The 18,780-nt window shown below is 37.5% G+C and overlaps 1 long non-coding RNA gene across 4 annotated transcripts in view; it reads left to right on the top strand.

Annotated features, from left to right (window-relative positions):
• The window catches only part of LOC118162359, a 54,182-nt gene that overhangs the window by 1,063 nt on the left and 34,339 nt on the right, over positions 1-18,780 (top strand). For 2 of the 4 annotated variants that reach the window (XR_004748416.1, XR_004748414.1), the window contains exons 2-4: positions 3,651-3,769; positions 8,405-8,619; positions 11,769-11,880. This is a non-coding gene — a long non-coding RNA (uncharacterized LOC118162359). Of the gene's footprint in view, positions 1-3,650; positions 3,770-8,404; positions 8,620-11,768; positions 13,749-18,780 lie in introns of those variants that run through there. The other 2 variants (XR_004748413.1, XR_004748415.1) reach the window with 2 other exon arrangements.

The raw sequence follows: 18,780 nt of genomic DNA, 5'->3' as shown, positions 1-18,780 counted from the left end.
CTCTAAAAAAATATTTTCACAAATCTTTTGCATTCATTCATTCCCAAAATTGAGCAGGATCTTAAAATAAATTGTTAATATATGCAAAAGAAAAGATTCGGCTGGAATATTTGTCATTTACTTGACTGGGATACATAAGAAATATCACTGAATCAGTAACTAGCACATAACAAATAGCAAAAATTCCAAACAATTACTGGAAATTAAATCCAAACCCACAAATTTGTATGAATGTAAGCTCAACAATAATTTTCAGAGATAAAGATGTCCAAAAAGTTGATTTAGTTGCAAAGCTCCAGAAAAAAAAAAAAGGAAAAAATCTCACTACTCCTCCAGACCAATTCATTAGTTCTCAGCTGTACCCATAAATAAAATGACCAATGTTCTCTATCTTCTCTCTTCTTCTGAAGAAAGAGACACCATAAGTTCATGTGTGAAGATTACAAATGAACCCACAGAGTCCAAAAGGTAAATTCTTTCTCTTCTTGAAGGTTATTACCAAGACAAACAATCTTCTTCCTGTTGGAAATAATAAAACTTCATCTGTAGAATCTTCTCACAGTGGTGCATAAATCCAAATTACTGTTGGGTAGAACAAATTTCTTGCATGCACTGTCATTCAGCAATGTTATATTCCATATGGAGACAGTAGGTAGTATAAAGATCCCAACAGAGAAAAGGGATGCCTCCTTGGGATGACTTAGAAAGTCTTTCCTTTGAAGTTTTGTTCTTTCAGCCTTACTCACCTCAGCTGTTCTTTAAGAACCATGACAGAGACTAACAACAACCCTTCTGGTCTTTGTCAGGAATCTGCACAATAGGATCAAGCTCAGACGAAATCTGCTGAACTTGTTTCATAGTACACACGATCAGCTATGAACTTTATACTTTCCTTAGCACAGAGGAAGGCCATATTTTCATTCAAAGACATTCTGCAAAGCAACACCAGCTGAGAGCAACAGTAGAGCAACAGGCTGGCAAGGCAATGTTACTTTTACAAAACAAGCCCCTTCAGAGCACTGAGATGTGATGGAAAGATGAAACTACACCTGACAAAACAAATCATGTATTTGCAATACATTCTATACGGCTTGTGTTTATTTTCTATTCTTTTCCCCTTTATGGAATTACACATAGTGGTGGTTGTGGGTGGCAAACATTGCCAAAAGAGATGTTGCTTGTGTCTTTTTTCCTAAGAAAATGCTTATGTCTTACTCTCTTTGATAATTCACATAATCAATTAATCAATATCTCTTTAGCAAATCCTAATGATTTTTTTGTTTGTTTGTTTTATTTTTATTTCTTCTTCCTACAATACTGGTGCAAGAGTGAAAATCTGGGATTTTTTTTTTTTTTTTTTTTTTTTTTTTTTTTTAATATACAGTTCTTAGTCTTTGATTCCATTACATAGGAATTTTCTAACTTGGATTTTTCACTACAGTTAGTCCTTTGTTAGCCAGCCTTGAAGAAAAGCTTGGGTATGACAGGGATGTTGAGACTGCCTACTGCTCCTTGGGTTATCAGAAGAATTCCGGTGGTGATATGCTTTGCGAAATCATGCACCCCAACTAACCCCTTCCTTACCTATGGCCAGAGTCTTTGCACCACTTTCTGATGCAGAAACTTGCTCATGCAGAGACTTATGCTCCTTTCCTGCTTGTAAGCCAGTCACGGAGGTTGGAGCAGAGAAGGGTGATGTGCTGTGTTGTTAACATTTATGTTGTGGTTGACACCAAGGCCCATGTGCCTTGGACTCTTCCTTTTCTCGTAGCCAAAGTACAGTGCTATGGAACTTCTGCAGCAAACCTAATACTACATAGACAATACTACACAGACACAGACACTACTGTGTCTGTGTCCTACCTATTTATAATTACTTCTCAAGAAGAAAGTTCACTCCTCACACAAGTAGCAATCTCATGTGCGAATGAATGAGAGAGCAGAGAGAACAGAGAGAGAGAAACTCAGGAGGTATATCCAAGGGTGTCAGCTGAAAAAAAGGGATGTCTCAAACAGCTCTGGGTCAAAATACTCAGCTCTTGCTTTGCACTCTTTTAGTGATGGGAAGTCACTATTCCAACTTTGCTACAATGCATCTGGTTGGCTCTGTGGGTGACAATATACCACTATGCACGGTTGGTCCACAGCCCATGAAAAATGCTAGAGGGTGCTGCAACAGGTGCCACAACATCAGCAACAATAATGTTGGAAAGACCACGGGAGACACTCAGACCTTTTTGAAACTCACTCAGCAGTAGGTGGATTGTGTGAATGCTAGATCCATGGATACTGAAGGAGTTGTAGCAAAGTGCTATCTGTTACATGAAACAGGAATATGCCAGAATTTAAGGTCTTTTCTGAGACTATCTGAATGTGAAGATGATACATTTCTACCTTTGAAAGCTGTCTTTGCTTTGTGAAAGCTAAAAATCATTTGCATCTTCTGGAAACTTGTGACATGACCTTTTTTTTTTTCTTTCCCTTTTTTTATATAATATATAATATATATAATAATATATAATATATAATAATAATATAATATATAATATAAATATAATATATAATATAAATATAATATATAATATATATAATATATAATATATATAATTTATATATATAATATAAATATAATATAATATATAATATATATAATATATATAATATATATATTTTTTATTATTTTTTGATGAACAGAACTGCACATGAATGTATTTGTAAATCACGATGGGATGGATGGGGTGGCTGTTAAACTGTATGAATTAGTGGCTGAGAATTTTGAGAACATTTATGAAGAAAACTCAAGCAGGGTGCATTTCAGAGTGAGAAAAGCCACAAAACCAGAACTCATATTTAATATAAAAATACAAACAGCCCTTCTTACCACATGCTGACAGAAATGCTGAGACAAACTGCAAGGAGGGAGAATTTGACTAGCCATGATTGGCTGTCAGTGGAAGGTGTTTGCCTGTCGAGTTTCAAAGAGATGCTTGGACACAGGTATTATTCTGGGAAAGCTATACCATAGCAGCGAACAAATATACACCTTTCATCTTTGCCTCAAGGGCCTCTGTCATACTCAGACATTGACCTTATTCTTTCATTTGCTATGCTTATCAACATCTATGGTTGTAGTTAATTTCAGATGTCACTAAAAAGCAGTGGCTTGTGTGCATTGGCCACGTGAAGGTATTTCACAGAATCACAGAATTTCTAGGTTGGAAGAGACCTCAAGATCATCGAGTCCAACCTCTAACCTAACACTAACAGTCCCCACTAAACCATATCCCTAAGCTCTACATCTAAACGTCTTTTGAAGACTTCCAGGGATGGTGACTCCACCACCTCCCTGGGCAGCCTGTTCCAATGCCTCACAACCCTTTCAGTAAAGTATTAAGGAAAGTATTAAGACTTTGGAGTAAAAAGTATTAAGGTCATTCATGGATTGCAGCTGCAAGGTGTTTATTCTCTAGAATGCTTTGATATTTTTTGATTTTCTGTAAAGAAAGGAAAAAGAAAAGAAATAATAAGGAGAAGGAGAAGGAGAAGGAAAAAAGGAAAAGGAAGACGAAGAGGAAAAGGAAAGGGACAAGGAAAGGAAAAGGAACAACTTGGATTTTTTTTTTTTTTTTTTTTTTTTTTTCTTCTCACAGGACTGGGTTTTCTCTTTTGAAACAGTGTAGATAGATGCTGGTACTCTGAAGACTCTGAAGAAAATTTGAAACCATTTACTATTTCTATTGTGTTCCCCTACCAGCTGTGTCACAAAAAGGTATTGCTTCTTACTGTGCACTTCCTATATTGTTGCTAAACATGAAAGTTTCAAGGGTTACTGGTTGTATTTATTCAACTAATTGTTTAGTTCTACTGTATTCCCCAAATCTCTGTAATTTAAGCCCTGTCTGACATCTATTCAAAGAAAAAGAAGAGGGGGAAATCCTGAGATGATTCAAATATCGACTTAGAGCAATCATAGTTTTGCATGCAGTCGATACTGACCTTTTCCATTCGGGAAACTCAATGGGGAAAATAATAGCTTTCTTTTCCACAGTGGTTTAACTAGTGAAGTGATATACACATGTGTCTTCCAATGTACATAGGAAGCTTTAGGGAAAACAGGCTACTAGGAGGTGTTTTTTTGTCCTCAGAGCACCTCAAATTTGATGTCCAATCTTTTTTCATGCCAAACTATTTGATCCTTGTAGTGTAGGTAGTACATTCTTAATGTCAAGAGATATATAATCTGTGGCAATTATAAATAATTCCATTCCAGAAAAACATCATTAGATTGCATAATAGTATGTCCCACAAGAGCACGTTTGGCATTGGGGATGATGGCACAAGAGTTCAAGAAAATCCACTTAGCAGAAACATTTTGCCAACAAAATAACTTCAAATTTAGGTTACTCTGATTCTTGAGTGACTTTCACATCCCTTATTTAAGGAGAAGTATATTAATATGCTTCTCCTTGCCACAGGCATGTTTAGAAACTGAAGTTTAGGGGCTATCAAAACAGACTATTATGACAAGGTACAGAAGTGTCAGATAATAAAGATCTTTCTCCTATCAAAGGGACTTTGCTGGCTACCTTAGGCACTCTCATGACCACCTTAAATTGCCTGATCTGTGTTAAGAAGCACTGGTAGGACAGAGAAGCTATGTTGAAGTATTTAAATGTCTATAATAAATGGCATGATGATCTCCAAATTCATTATCTGAAATTTACTCCTCGCTATCACGGGAAAAAAAAATGTTTGGCTGTAATGGTATAGATTCATTCTTAGTATGATTCTGCTGGTATAACTGAAAAAAACTAATTCCCAAGTTAAGGGTTTCACTGAAGTTACATTATGGATAGGTTTGGCTGTAGATATTTACTGTTAAATTCTGTTTATAATTAAATCATTAGCAAGGAAATGTGAGTGAAGAAAAGATTGGGCCAAGAGCTGTGGAAATGGGAAATTGGGTGTTGATGTATATACATCTTGTCTTTGAAGAGGAGAAGACAATAAACACAACAGAGTCCAGTTTCCAGAGGAAACATTTTTGCATATGCTCCAGATTAACTCTGAAAATAACTAAAATAGCAGTTTGAAAGGGCCCCAGTGATTGATTGGTTTGAGATGAAAAGAAAAATAGTTTTTCTTTCTATCTTAAGTGTTTTAGTGTTTTTCAGTAAATATGAGAATATGAGAAGACAAGCAATGAATACAGAGGTATCTTTTTTTTTTTTTTTTTTTTTTTTTTTTTCAGCTTTGCATGTGATTTTAAAACATTCTTAGTTGTGAGGTTTTTATTTGGATTTCCAAATTTTAGATTTTAGAGACACTTTAACGCATGCTTTCTCAGTTGAAGCAGTTCTGTAGATAAAATGCAGTCTGGTGACTTTCATAGAATAAAGAGCATTTGAAAGCAATCTCACATGGCAGCAAGTTAAAAATGAGAGTACTCAGAATTACTTGCCATAGCTACAACCATAATTTTGACTGTTAGTCTGCATGCAACATCGCTTTGAATATATTTACTTAACTGTAACACAGTCATTGGAATATCAGGATTTCAATACAGGTTTATCTTCTTGGCTACATCTAATGCAGAACAAATGCTAACTGAGTGTTTGAGGTGCATCGGAGCATGGAAGGAACATTTCTTTATTTATGGTTAAATATCTTCATCATTGTTACAGCTAAGGAAAAAGAGAAAAAGGAAAGGAAAGGAAAGGAAAGGAAATATGAAGAAATGGAGGGAGGGAGGGAAGGAAACAGGAAGGAAGGAAGGAAGGAAGGAAGGAAGGAAGGAAGGAAAGAAGGAAGGAAGGAAGGAAGAAAGGAAGGAAGGAACTAGTGGACTTTAAAAATAAGAAGTTTGAGAAGAAACATATAAGAGAGAGTGAAAATGGCAAAGCTAAATCAGTGTATATGGTACAGGTAAAATAATCAATGCAATTCATTTCCATAAGCAACACTGATAACATCTGAGAAATTTCTGTATTTGAAGACAGAAATCGGCTAGGTCTGAACTTTCAGTTATATGGAATAATTGAACAGTTAAACTAGACAGTCTCTGGCCTTTAACATTCTGTTAGTATCATATTGCTTGGGTAAATGATACTGATAGCAACTGCATCTCTTAGCTATGAAAGTGACTTCCACCTTCAGATGAACAGCTAAAGGCTAATTTACTCATTTGGAGGAAAGGTGTGGGTTCATCCCATAACAGCCTGTGTAAAACAGACGCCACATCTTCCTGTGATGCTCAGACACGATTTGTTCTGCAGCCCCTGACAGGCTCTCCCAGGTACTGTTATCTAGGTCTGTATACAAGCTATGCCTGGCTTTTGTGAAAACACACTATGTACTAATTCTTTCAGAAAATGTTGCATAAAAATTGTTCCTTTCAAAAACTGTTCCTAATGGCTTTTGCATGGGTCACAGGCTTGCAACACAATTTTCTATTTCTGTTTTCTGTTATACCTACTTTACGGTATTAGAACTGACCTAACTGACCTAAGATAGGGGAGAGAGACTGCAGACCACATGTTTGAGCCCATAACAGTTTGTATGCAGATCTGGGCACTGCCTCTTAACTAATATTATAAGTGTTACCAAAGAAATCAACTTATTTATTTATTTTTCTTTATTATTACTATTTTTTTTATGAGGATAGTATCTAAATCAAATCAAATGCTCAGGTAGAAATACCTGGTCATGGATATTATGTACTAATATAAAAGCAATCAAAGGAAGCTGCTTACATGACAAAGAAGAGCACTGAATATTAGGGCAGAATATTTCATTATTCTTCATTGCCACCAAAAGAATCAATTTCTTTCAAGACACACAGCAATAATAATAATAACTTTTATTACTTCGTCTTTTATTTCTTAGCTATGTTTCAAAGTAGTATTGACAGCTAAAAAGATGAATTTAAAGCTTGCCAAGAACTTTTAGCAAACACAAGAAAAAGAAAAGCTAGACTCAGTGATAATCCTCACTAAGAACATGCTTTACAAGCACAAATGGGCATAAATGTAAACTGTGTTTAATTGCTTGTTTATACCAAAGTAAGGAGCCAAGTGATTAAAAAGAAGATTTGGAAGTTCAGAATGAGAAATGAGGAATACAAGAAAAAATGCTGTTGACTAAGGCTTGCTGGGAGGTTATACAATGGGAATTCAAAGTTTAATGCCTACAACTTGTTCCAAAGAATAGAGAGATTGAAATTTGCATGGATTTTTATTTAATTATTTATTTTTTCAACAAAGATGCTATTTTCTGTTTCAGAGTTCAAGATTAAAAATTCTACATATTTTTAAGAATTAGCATTTTAACCAATAAAACAGGACAGGCATAAGGGTCATCTGTTACTGACTTTCTAACCTCTCAAGAGGGATAAATGACCATATGTAACGTGCAGGAAAAAATCTTATTTTTTCATGGACTTCAACCTACAGGGCATCTGCTGATTACAAAACACCCTTAAATAGTAATTTTCTAATACAGAATGTTCTGTAGGCTGTATGAGGTAACCAAATAATAGATACAAATTGGCAGATATTCTCCTGGGAAAAGAATTAATCACTCACCTAAAAATTAACAGTTGCCTAAGTGCCAGAGATGATGCTCATGTGGTTATATTTATTTTCATGCAAATAAATTATGGTAACCTACCATTTAAAAAGGAGTTAATACAAAATATAGTTAGTCATTCATGGGGAAATCAGCTATGTCCCATTGGTCCCAAGGGAAGTGGGCAACCTCATCTGGAATACTGTATTCATTTTTGGGTACCCTGGCAGGAAAGATATTGTTATATTGAAACAAGTCCAAATGAGGGCAACTGATATGATAAGGGGATGATGTATGAGGAAAGGCTGAGAGAAATGGATTTATGCAATCTGAAGTAGATATGTCTAAGAGTCTTCAACAGTCTTGAACTGTCTTCATCTACCTAATGGCAGGATTTAAAGAAAATGGAGCAAAAGGACAAGAGGCAGCAGACACCAGAAGGGAAATGTCAACTGGTTGTTAGGAAAAAAGTCACAGCACAGGTGGTCAAACACTGAAAAAAGTTGCTCAGAGGACTTTGTAAAGTCCAACTCAAGGTATTCAAAGTTTGATTAGACACAGCTCTAATTTAACTCTGCAGCTGGATCTTACTCTAAAATTTGCTCCATGGGGGGCTGAGCCAGAAAACCTCTGGAAGTCCCTTGCAACATATATGATTATTAGACTAATTTACTTGTAGTTATACATCTTGTGTCACAGTCAGTAACAGGATTGATTTTCAGTTTGAGTAGGAAATTATTCTGTCAGCTCTTAAAATGTTGGCGTTCCCTAGGAAAAACAGACATTCAGTAGTCTGAGTGGAGTTAAAAGCTAATCTTTTGATTGTTTTAATCGTCAGAGTCCTTGGAGAGAGGAACATGGGGAAGTGTGAACATGAACAGATGCCTGGGGAATGTGGGCTGGGAAAGGGAACATAAATTCCCAGATCCAGATTCTTCTCCATGACGGCAAACCTGAGGACTCTGAACTAGCAACTTGTCCCCAGCCTGGGGAGTAGCACTGACTGCTTGATGACCAACTGATTCAGAGATGAAGAATTCCCTTGGAGCTGATGTAAGCATGGGTCGTTATCATTTATTTTCATTTATTTCTGCACAAAATTGTCTCTGAAGCCATTGTAACTCTATTTTTAGAAAGTGCATGTGAGTATAACCTTTTCCCTCAGATAAGAATGCGAGAATGGCTGTCCTGGGTCAGATGAAGTATCCTGCTTAGTATCCCATTGTCCTGGCTCTGACAGTGACCTGTAGGCAGTGCCTGTGGGAAGGCAGTACCACCCCCTTCCTGATTTTATGGTGTTCCTTCTCCACACTGTTTTCTGGTTGTCATGAACAGCACTTCTCTTTTCTTGTCTGGTCAAAATAGTCCTGGAACTAATAGTTCTGGAACCTGTTTCCAGGTTCCTGTTTCCACTGCACTGGGACAGGGTACCCTGATGGGCCAGACCCTATACTGTATGGGCCAATAAGGCTATTGATACATATAGCTCTCAGGAAGATGTATATATGGAGTATCATGGTATAGTTCGTATGTTCCCCTGATGCTTACGTTTTCTGCAGCATGAGCACACTGAGGGCTCCAGATCATGAAGCTTTTCTAGAACCAGATGTAGCCATGCTGGCTGCACTTCTTTTCATCCTCTTTAACTGATACGCAAGGCTGTAGATAAGTTTTGAAATCACCTCCTGCTTCTTGTCTTCTTGGCCCTACTGAAGCTAGAGTTGTGCACTGAAGCAGGAGCAGCAAAAGAAAGCTTTGAAGAGGGATTTGTCCAAGATGGCATCTTCCAGCCCTTTATACATTCACATCTGAGAGCAAAGTACCACTGAACAGGGTTTACTGGCTCTTTGGATACCTTGAAAGACACAGCTCAGAAAATTTTCTGGTTTGTCTTTTCTCCAGTTTTTAAATTAATAAGTTTTTAAGCATTTGGTCATCTTGATAATCAGTTTTTGGAAGAAGTTTCTGTAACATTACACATTACACCCTATCCTGTAAGAAGTTTGCATTTTTTTTTTCTTCTCTATAATATGCCTCTTCATTCTTTCTAAAGAACCAGACAGGAACAGGGATCAAAAACAAATGACAAGGGAAGGCTATGAGAAATAAGTAAATATATACATATACTTCCCCAAGAAAACATTTATATTGTGGGCTTACGGCTGATGCTTATGTGTTTTTGTCTATTTCTACCTTAACCTGGTGTTAGAGATCACCTTCAAACAGTAAGACATTTTATCTCTACTGAAGTGACATATCCTAAAAATTTGAGAATTGAATCATTCCAGCAGTGCCCACAAGCCCAAAATATGAAGAGCTGTGTAGGGTAGTTTAAGAGCTGGTATATTGGGGTGATTTATGGGAAAGAAATGTTTGCTACTGCCTAACATCAGCCATTAGCACAGAACATAATGTCCGATACCTTTGTTTCTCCAAGAGATTTTGTTATGAACAACCAATCCAGAAATGGTAACCAAGGCCAGTGAAGCGATGGCAAAAATCTCATAAGAGATTTTTTAAAAATATCTTTTTCCATGACTGTCACAGTGGAAACTGTGCATTCTGGTGCTTCAGAGCTTCTCACCTTCCACCTCAGAAGAACAGACCATTCCACACTGACCTCTCAAATTCCCTGCTGTCAGTGATATTGAAATGCTCACCACGATGTTCTACCACATCTCAGTTTTAAGTGTGGCACATCAAAAAAAAAAAAAAAGACATTTGCAAAGAAAATTGCACAGAATAAAGCTTAAAGGATGTCTCAGAACTTTAGAACTATTAAAAACACTTCAAAATATTAAAAACAAAACAAAACACCTCATTGAACATGTGTAGTATTTTTTTTGCTGATATTAAGATTATACCGGAGATGAAATGTTATTTGTGTAGATTAATTTAACAACATTTTTCACATGGAATCTGAGCTAGATAAATTTAATTGTATAGAAAGGTTTTCCATCGCTGCTTTTTCCTTTGTGTTATTCTCAGTGACCAGTATCATCTTATTTCTTAAGCTTGGAGACTATCATGAATGGGATAATGTGGAGGGAAGTATTCTCATTCATTGTATGGGACTTTTAACTGCACAGACACCATTATAATTGACAAGAACAGTGAAGCTAAAACCCTGTTGATTGGAGAATATGCCATTCTCAGTGGTTTTCAAGTATATCACACAGGCATGTAAGAGGCTTCTATTATCTCATAGAGTGCCAACAGGGGATTAAAGCCTGACACTGAAAACCTTCAGAGAAATGGCTCCTACTGCAAAATAATGAATCTACTCATACCTGAATACCTCCTGCCTAGAAAGGAGAAAAAGCACAGGATGAGTGATCTTAAGTCTACCATTTAGAGTCAAATGATTGCTCCCTTCCCAGTGTCAATCTGACCAATACACCGAGAGTCAAAAAAAAAAGGAAAAAAAAGGAACCAAGTTACTGCTGTTATAAATCTTGTTATACCAGAGGAAGCCAGTGAATGTGCTTTAGGGGCTTGGACCCATGTGGGCAGGCCATGGATTTGTCTGATACTCTTGGTTCACTGACACAAGCACTGGATGTCCTGAGTTCACAGTCTTTTGAATGTGTTTGCTGCCTCCTTCACATGTGATGTCTCATTCCCACTGCTCTCCCTGCAGAGCAGGCATGAGAGAGCCTTGCACAGTGCTGTGACTTATGTACCAAGGAGGCTGAGGTAATACGACAGCTATTTTGATGACTGTGTGTAAAGGATTTACTGTACCATATACCATGTGCAGTGGTTCACACTAAATACTACCCAGTATATTCTTTCCAGTCTGTAAATAACTGGTAATCCCACAGTATGAGGACGGTGTATAATCAAATGCTGTAAATTTCCATTCTGAAAATTCAAAGTTCATCAAAGGTTAAATAGGACCAGTTCTGCTTGAACACAGAGATAGACATCCTCCTTTTATGCATTGCCCTATAGAAAGGAGGTAGTTCAGGTTTGTAAGTGTCAATTAACCAAAAAGCAACAATTTAATGTAGGCAACTCATCCCTCACTTTCAAATGCCAGAAGACCTGGGAACAGACACAGAAACTTGAGTAGGCATGAATGAAAAATGCCACAGGACACCTACCCCCTGCCAAGCTATCCCTTTGACGCCAATTAACCTGGACACTAGAATCAATCCTTTACAGATTCAGTGATTTCTGTATCTCTTTTCTGTCCCCAGGAAATAAAATCAATGCCTGCCTGTGCCTGGAACCCTGAGACTACTTTAACTTCACGAGTCAGAGACCGTGCCAGAAAAGTGCTATTGACCAAATATTTTCCGAAGGAAAATGGTAGGGCAATGAGTTCTACACCATGTTGTGGGCTTGCAAGTAAAGGATGTGGTAGAAGTATTGGCATATATTTGAAAAACCTGTATCTAATCCTAAATTCCAAAAAAATCATTTTGAGATAACTGAAGAAGAGTAGAATAGAGAAAGCATAAGCAGAAGTAAAGATCTGAGATGTGTAGACAAAAACAAAACCCAACAATGACAACAAAAAAAAAAAAAAAAGGAAAAGAAAAAAAAAACACACCACACACCAAACCAACAGCTGCACGATCTTTTGGAGTCAGACTAGTGATTAAAATAAACAGGCAAGCAATTCAATATTTGCCATCATAAATTTTACTCAGGGGGGAACATAGGACAGGTAGTTTTACTTAAAAACAAGTGTACACAAGTCTTAAGAGATGTAGTAGTGATGATGCAACAATGACAAATGTAATTCCAGCTACAAAGAATCTCTGTCGTCTGTTATCAAAACCAAACATCTCGTTGAAAAAAAAAAAAAGTACAAAAGATAACAAAGCTTATGAGAAGACACAGAGGCAAAAAGGGAAAGGACAAATTAAAAGAAGAATGCTAACTTTATAGTCCTGTCTCACTATGTATATTAGATAAAGGTAGCTGCTACAAACTTACTTTGTATATTGCACTTTACCATAACAGATACAATAAGGATTGTATCCACCCCCCAGAAAAAAATCTTGGGCAAGATAAATATTAGGAAATGTCATATGAAGATGCCCCCTGTGAACCAAACTTGGTCTTCTAGGTGAATGAATTAATACAGAGTTTGTACAATAGCATGTAATGATTCTTAACCTGAAATCTCTTGGGTTCCAACTTAACAAGCCTACCTGCAGTCCTTCCTTTCTTTTCACTGTTCATTTAGTGCACTGTATGAGGCAAATGATTATATAATTAAAGACTGTATCAGAATGCACATGCACAAGGCCGTAAATTAATGCTGTACAGACAGCATTAAGTCTGACATTTTCTAACACTGGGAGTGCTTGTCTTTGAAACCCTAGTGTTCTTCTCACATTGATTGAGCCGGAGATTTAACTGTGAAAATCTAAGTGGGAAAAAAAAGATCTTAGCATTCAAAACTAATGATAATATCTAGGGTCAGAGCAGAGGTTTTCTACAATTTTTCTACAATTAAGGTTGTAAATATTAGCAGTAGAGAGCAGAAACTGTCCCGTGTCAGTACATGAAGGTTAGAACTGCAATGCTCCCTGGAGGCTATCCAGATCAAGTCTTCAGATGGCCTGGGGACATGCTCCCTGCCTTTCTGCAAAAATATGTCATAGAATGAGGGAAAGTACATGTCCAGATCTTAGTCTTTCCGTAACATGGACTCAAGATGCTGCCAAACACAGGAGACTGAGGGCACTCAAACATCCAGTATGTTAGCCACCATCTCTGTGAATCATCTGCTGAAGAGGAATGTGAAACACTTTTGCCAGTTTACAGCCTTTCTAGCTGCAGAAGGTAAGAAATATGCATTCCCAGGCTCCACTGGTTCTGGAGGAGAGAAGACATGAATACACTACGTCATTAAGCTCATGTGGCGTATGCAATCTGAATGTTGGTGGCTCTGCATATGGCACTTAGTCTGGTAACTTCAAAGACAGCTAGTTGTATTAATGGTACCACCTAAGTGAATTTGTCACTCCCAATTACTATGTTTGCAAAAGAAATGGACTCTCTTCTCCACTTCCTTGCATAAGGCCATCAGGACAAACTCTTCAGTAGAAGCTGTGTGGTTCATCCCATGATCCAGACAAGTCTTTGGAAGGTTTGAGGTTATAACCCATGATATCCTGCTGCTCATCATGTTTTTGAATAAAAAAGTCAAAGGATGAAAATAAGGAGAGCCGTCTCAGGTTGGGTTCTGTATGGGTTGTGTAATATTGAATTGCAACTCCACGCCTACTGGAAGAAGGAAAAGGGGAGGGGAGAAGGACAGAGAGATAGAGGTAGGTGTTACGCTTCTGGAAGACTTTCTGCCCAATCCAGTCCTCATTCAGAAATATCATACACCTGGCTAACATGTCTTTGATATAGACACATAGTGGGATACTGTTTTTTTGGTTAGCCTCAGCAGATGTCTGTCTCTGATAACCACCTACATGGGCCTAGGTTTGGTCTGTGAAGAAGGAAAAACACATAAAAAAAATGCAACTTTTTAATCACTTATTTATGTATTTATTTTCTTCTGCCCTGACATATAGTACTTAAAAACATTAATTTATATTTATTCTCCAAAATTGTTCTTATGGTCAGGTTCCATACATTTCAACATCTTTATATTTTTAACTCAGTGCATAGAACTACTAACACAGAAAATTGAAATTAAGTTTGAGTTTCAGCCTTAAGAGAACTAACAATTAGCACATACTTTTCAAACTGTTCAGGTGTCCTGTATGAAGACAGAAAGCATTATTTTCAGTGTTATTTTGGAAGTAAGATAGGATGCTGATTTTCAAAAATTAAAGGCAGAAAACTAGAACTTTAAAGTGAAATGTTAAATCATTTCCATTACCAAGCTTCTTAAATATATTAAATATATGTTTAGTCACTGCTCAATCTCTCATTCCCCACATGCAGTATTATGCATCTCATATTCAGATTTTTTCCTGAAAGTTTTGCCTTTAGAAAGGCCCAAGACCTCTTGAAATGGTTTAACTGTCTTTCTATCAACCAGGCTGAATATGTCTAAATTTGGCTAAAATAGTTTTGTTTGTTGAAGTGAAATGTGAATTTAGGCATCCAAGAGCATGCCAGTCTGAATGACATCTCTGTTCTGCTTTGTCAAGGTGTGCTTTCAGATAAGAGTCGTATTCTTAACTAAATGGCATGTCATCAATTCTTTGCAGTAGTTAATCCATCAATGAACATTTTATGTCAAACACTTCACTCTATACAAAATGAATTGCTATTTTAAAACTTAGTCATAAATATCTTTTAGCATACTGTGAAACAGATACAGTATCTATTTATATCTAAGTCACTGAAAAAGGGTTATCTCCATCATTCCCAGTCTTAAATAATTTAAACCTTTTAGCTAGGGAGTTCATTCCTAACATAAAAGGATGTGTTAACAGTTGAAAAATGCTCAGGGATTCTTTCCAGGTAAATCTGGACAGTGTGTAGGATATTCCTTGCCATTCCCAGCTGTTTGAAGCTGGCAAAGTGAAATATCCCATTACTTCTGAAGTGGATGAAAAAAAAGATTGAAAACATTCACACTGAGGTCTTCAAAATAAAATTATATCTTTTATCATGTATTGCTACATTTTGAAGAATCTGAACTTGTCAACTAATAAAGCAAGTATCTACATACAGCTTACTAGTCTTAACATTATTGCTGTCATCAGAGAATGGTGATATATTTCCAAAGTTCAGACAATTTCACTGTAACATACTTTTGAATGTCCCTAAAGCAACTTCACTGCTTTCTTGAAAGCAATCAAAGATGTGACAGGTTATTTCCCTCTTCAGGAAAGAAGTTAGTTGCTGCACTGCAGCTAACAACTGTGAGAAATATTTTGCTGTATGGCTTGAATAAATCTTCATTTCAAACAAATCTTTAATTGTTTTCTTATCTGAAAGAAGTTCTAGTATGCTTTTGGCAATACATGATTCTTTTATCCTATCAAGACATATCATTTTATCTATGGGGAAATGCTGAGAAACAATAGCATTTATTTTTCTGTCATAAACAGGCCTTTATATGTATGTCTACTGTTAACACCGTGGTATAATTTTGCTGCTTCAGAGGCATCTACTTCTAATTTTCTTCCATACTTTCAGGGTTCCATATCAACAAAAGGTTGTGTTTTGTTTTTAGAAGCTGGAGTAGAATTCTTGTAATGAACTGCCCTGCTTTCCTTCTGCCATACATCTGACATCCAACCACGAGTAACTTAGAGATAACTTAGACAGTTATTGCTTTCTTTACTGATCCATGCTAACTGCTTCTTTATGCAACCTGGCAAGTGCAAGAACCCTTTTTGTTTCAGAGGAAGTTGTATCTTAATGGAATGTTTTTTAGCACATCTGTAGCCATGATTCCAACAGAAACCAAACTCAGACAACTAAAAAGCGCTAATCTTCACATGTGTTTGTGAACTGTCTGTCTCCAACTAACTTATAGGGCCAGCAATTAATTTAGATTAGTATATGAAATATATAGTTTTCTGATATCCAGAATTTGATTATTTAAGAGAGTGCCAGACCTCTATTCAGGGTAGAGTTTTTTCTGGAAATGCATTTTACCTCAGGTTGATTTTTAATTTCCAAAGGCAGAAAAAAAAAGAAAAAAAAGAAAACAAAACTCGCTAATGTTTTTTAAAATACATATCAACATTTAGGAATCATGAAAAAAGATTTCAGTATTTTGTGGTATTTAAAGTTTTGCTTTTCCACAAATGACACCTTTTCTCATGGCAAGTGTAACAGCCTGATCAAAAGCATCAGCACAGGTCTCAGAGATGTGAAGCTTATATTCTGCCCAGCAGCCAGGCCCGCTGGCAGCGCTGCATGTTTTGTGCCGCACCCTTATGGCCTGACCAGATGAAAAGCAAGGATGTGTTAGGAGAGATCCCCCCTCTGCACAGATTGGCCACAGACAGAGGTGGCTTTGAATTCCCACAAGGCTGCATCCTGACAAAGGAAAGGTTTTTAATATATTATTCAGCTGAATTTCAAGTAGCTTGAATTAAATACAAGAGGATGGTATATTCTGATTCTTAACAAGAATTACAGCCAAACAAAAATCATTCTAAGCCATTTCCCAACAGATCAGGGAGCTGTAAGATCAGAATTTTCTATAAATATCTGCGCTTTTGCTCAGAAAATCATTTGACAGAGAAGTCCATGTCAGCTCTAACCAAGGCTTTGAAAGCACCACAGTACAGCAGCCTAGAAGCTATCATTTTTTATCAAAAATTGAGTGAACCCGACAGTTCTGCCCTGCCTTAAAGAAAAACAAAACAAAACAAAGCAAAACAACACCATGATTTAGCATAAGGATCTGTTTGATCTGGTGGTGGCAGTATTCGCCTGTGGCTGAGAGGAAGAGGGTGAGGAATATTGTGAATTACACGGGGAGAACCGTCTGTCCATTGGGAATAATTCCTGCTAGCCCCCAGCACAAGGCTGCTGGCAAAGCCAGTGGCCACCAGGACGGCAGAGGGAAGTGCAGGCAGAGTCCCACTTTTGGCAGTGGGGCGGCAGTTTTATCCCCCTTGCTGATCCTCTTTGCCTGCCCTGCCAGCTCTCTGCCAGCAGCCTGGTTTCTTTAAATGAGGGAAGCCCGGGCAATGGCCCCAGCCTGAGAAAATCTCCTCAGGAGAGCTAATGGGGCTGGCTAGCTTCCCTAACACTGGCTAAGGGCCTGGAAGGAGGGGGGACCTCGGGATAATGCTGTTCATGGGAAATTTCTGTCACAGGTGTTTCCACAGAAGTCGCTTGTCCCAGAGGATGCTGGGCCAGGGTGGGCAACCCTGAAGGGCAGGGGGCTGGTAAAAACCCCAGCAATTGTTTCCTTCCCTCACTGTGAGGGCCCGAGGGGGAACCAGAAAGTTCTCAGTATTTCCCCACCCACCCAGGGGCAGCACCCATGGGCATCACATTGCCCTCAGCCCCTGCCAGCTTGGGATCACCTTTAAAAATTACAAAAAAAGGTCAGCTCACAGCAGCTTTCAGCACCTGGTTTTCAGAAGTTGAGCCAGCGAAATGGATGAGATTCGTTTAAAGATCAGAAATTGCTGTGAACTTGCCTCTCATTTCTTAGTTCAAAATTTTGTCTCCTCTCCTGATGCTACACCACGCAGTCTTTGTCTTCTGGCTTCCAGTAGTGACAAACACGTTTGGTTCCAGCATGTCTGCAAATTTATCATCGCAACAGAGGATCTAAACATCCACACAGAGCTGTTTTTTTTCTGAGTTATGAGCTGAAGTTCTCATATAATCAAATAATTCAGGCAGCCTGAGCTTTAAGGGAAAAACACCAAATAGTGTGAGCAAAAATAGTATCACAAGAGCCAGTCATGACATGTGGTAGTCTCTTTTGACCTCTCAAAGCACATACCTGAAAGGTCATATGAACCTATGGATCTCACAGGGATCCACATACCACAGGATCTCACCTGTTTTATATGTTTGGGCAGTGCTATTTACTCTGCAGTTGTTATCTCACACATACCTTTTGAAAATGACAGATTAAATAGCATTTGGAAAACTAACCATTGAATAGAAGGTGGTCACTCATCCTGAACTTTGGCATGGCTTATGGCCATGATCATTAAAAGTATAATAAAATACCTCTTCCCCCACTTTCCTTCCAGTTCATGCTGTTTACTGGTGCTTCTATATTCTCTCTCCTCTTCACCCTCTCTCTCTGTTTCCCTTCCTTCTAATTTCAGTAATGAATGTAGGTTTTGACAAGAGACCCTTCCCCCCCTCCCATCCCCCATTTTACAGGTATTTGGACTGTCTGTTGCAAGCTCTTCCTCTTGTAGCTCTGTAATCCTATATTTCTCAACAGCTAGGTATGCCGAATAGTCCAAGGCATATGAGATTAACATGTTGAAAACAGTCTATATGAGCTACTTAGCAGTGCTTGCAACATTGCTTATGTCATGATTCAAAAATTGATCCAAATTCTAAGCACATCTTTTCCTTTTTATTTACCAAATGCTCACACAGTGCCAAGCAGGCACATAAAATCCTACCTCCACTAAATAAAGACTTATGTCGTATTAACCTCTAGATAGTAATTTTCCAGCCTTGCCCTTAAAAAGCCTCCAAAATTTAGTTACATATTTTTTTCTAACTCTTTTTACATCAATAAAGTGAAATTTATATGCACACCAAATATATTTTTCCACATTGATT

Source organism: Oxyura jamaicensis, chromosome 2 (assembly GCF_011077185.1).
Source record: "Oxyura jamaicensis isolate SHBP4307 breed ruddy duck chromosome 2, BPBGC_Ojam_1.0, whole genome shotgun sequence".
Taxonomy (NCBI): domain Eukaryota; kingdom Metazoa; phylum Chordata; class Aves; order Anseriformes; family Anatidae; genus Oxyura; species Oxyura jamaicensis.
Note: the sequence above shows the minus strand (reverse complement) of the source record. Positions and strands in the feature narration are given on the sequence as shown.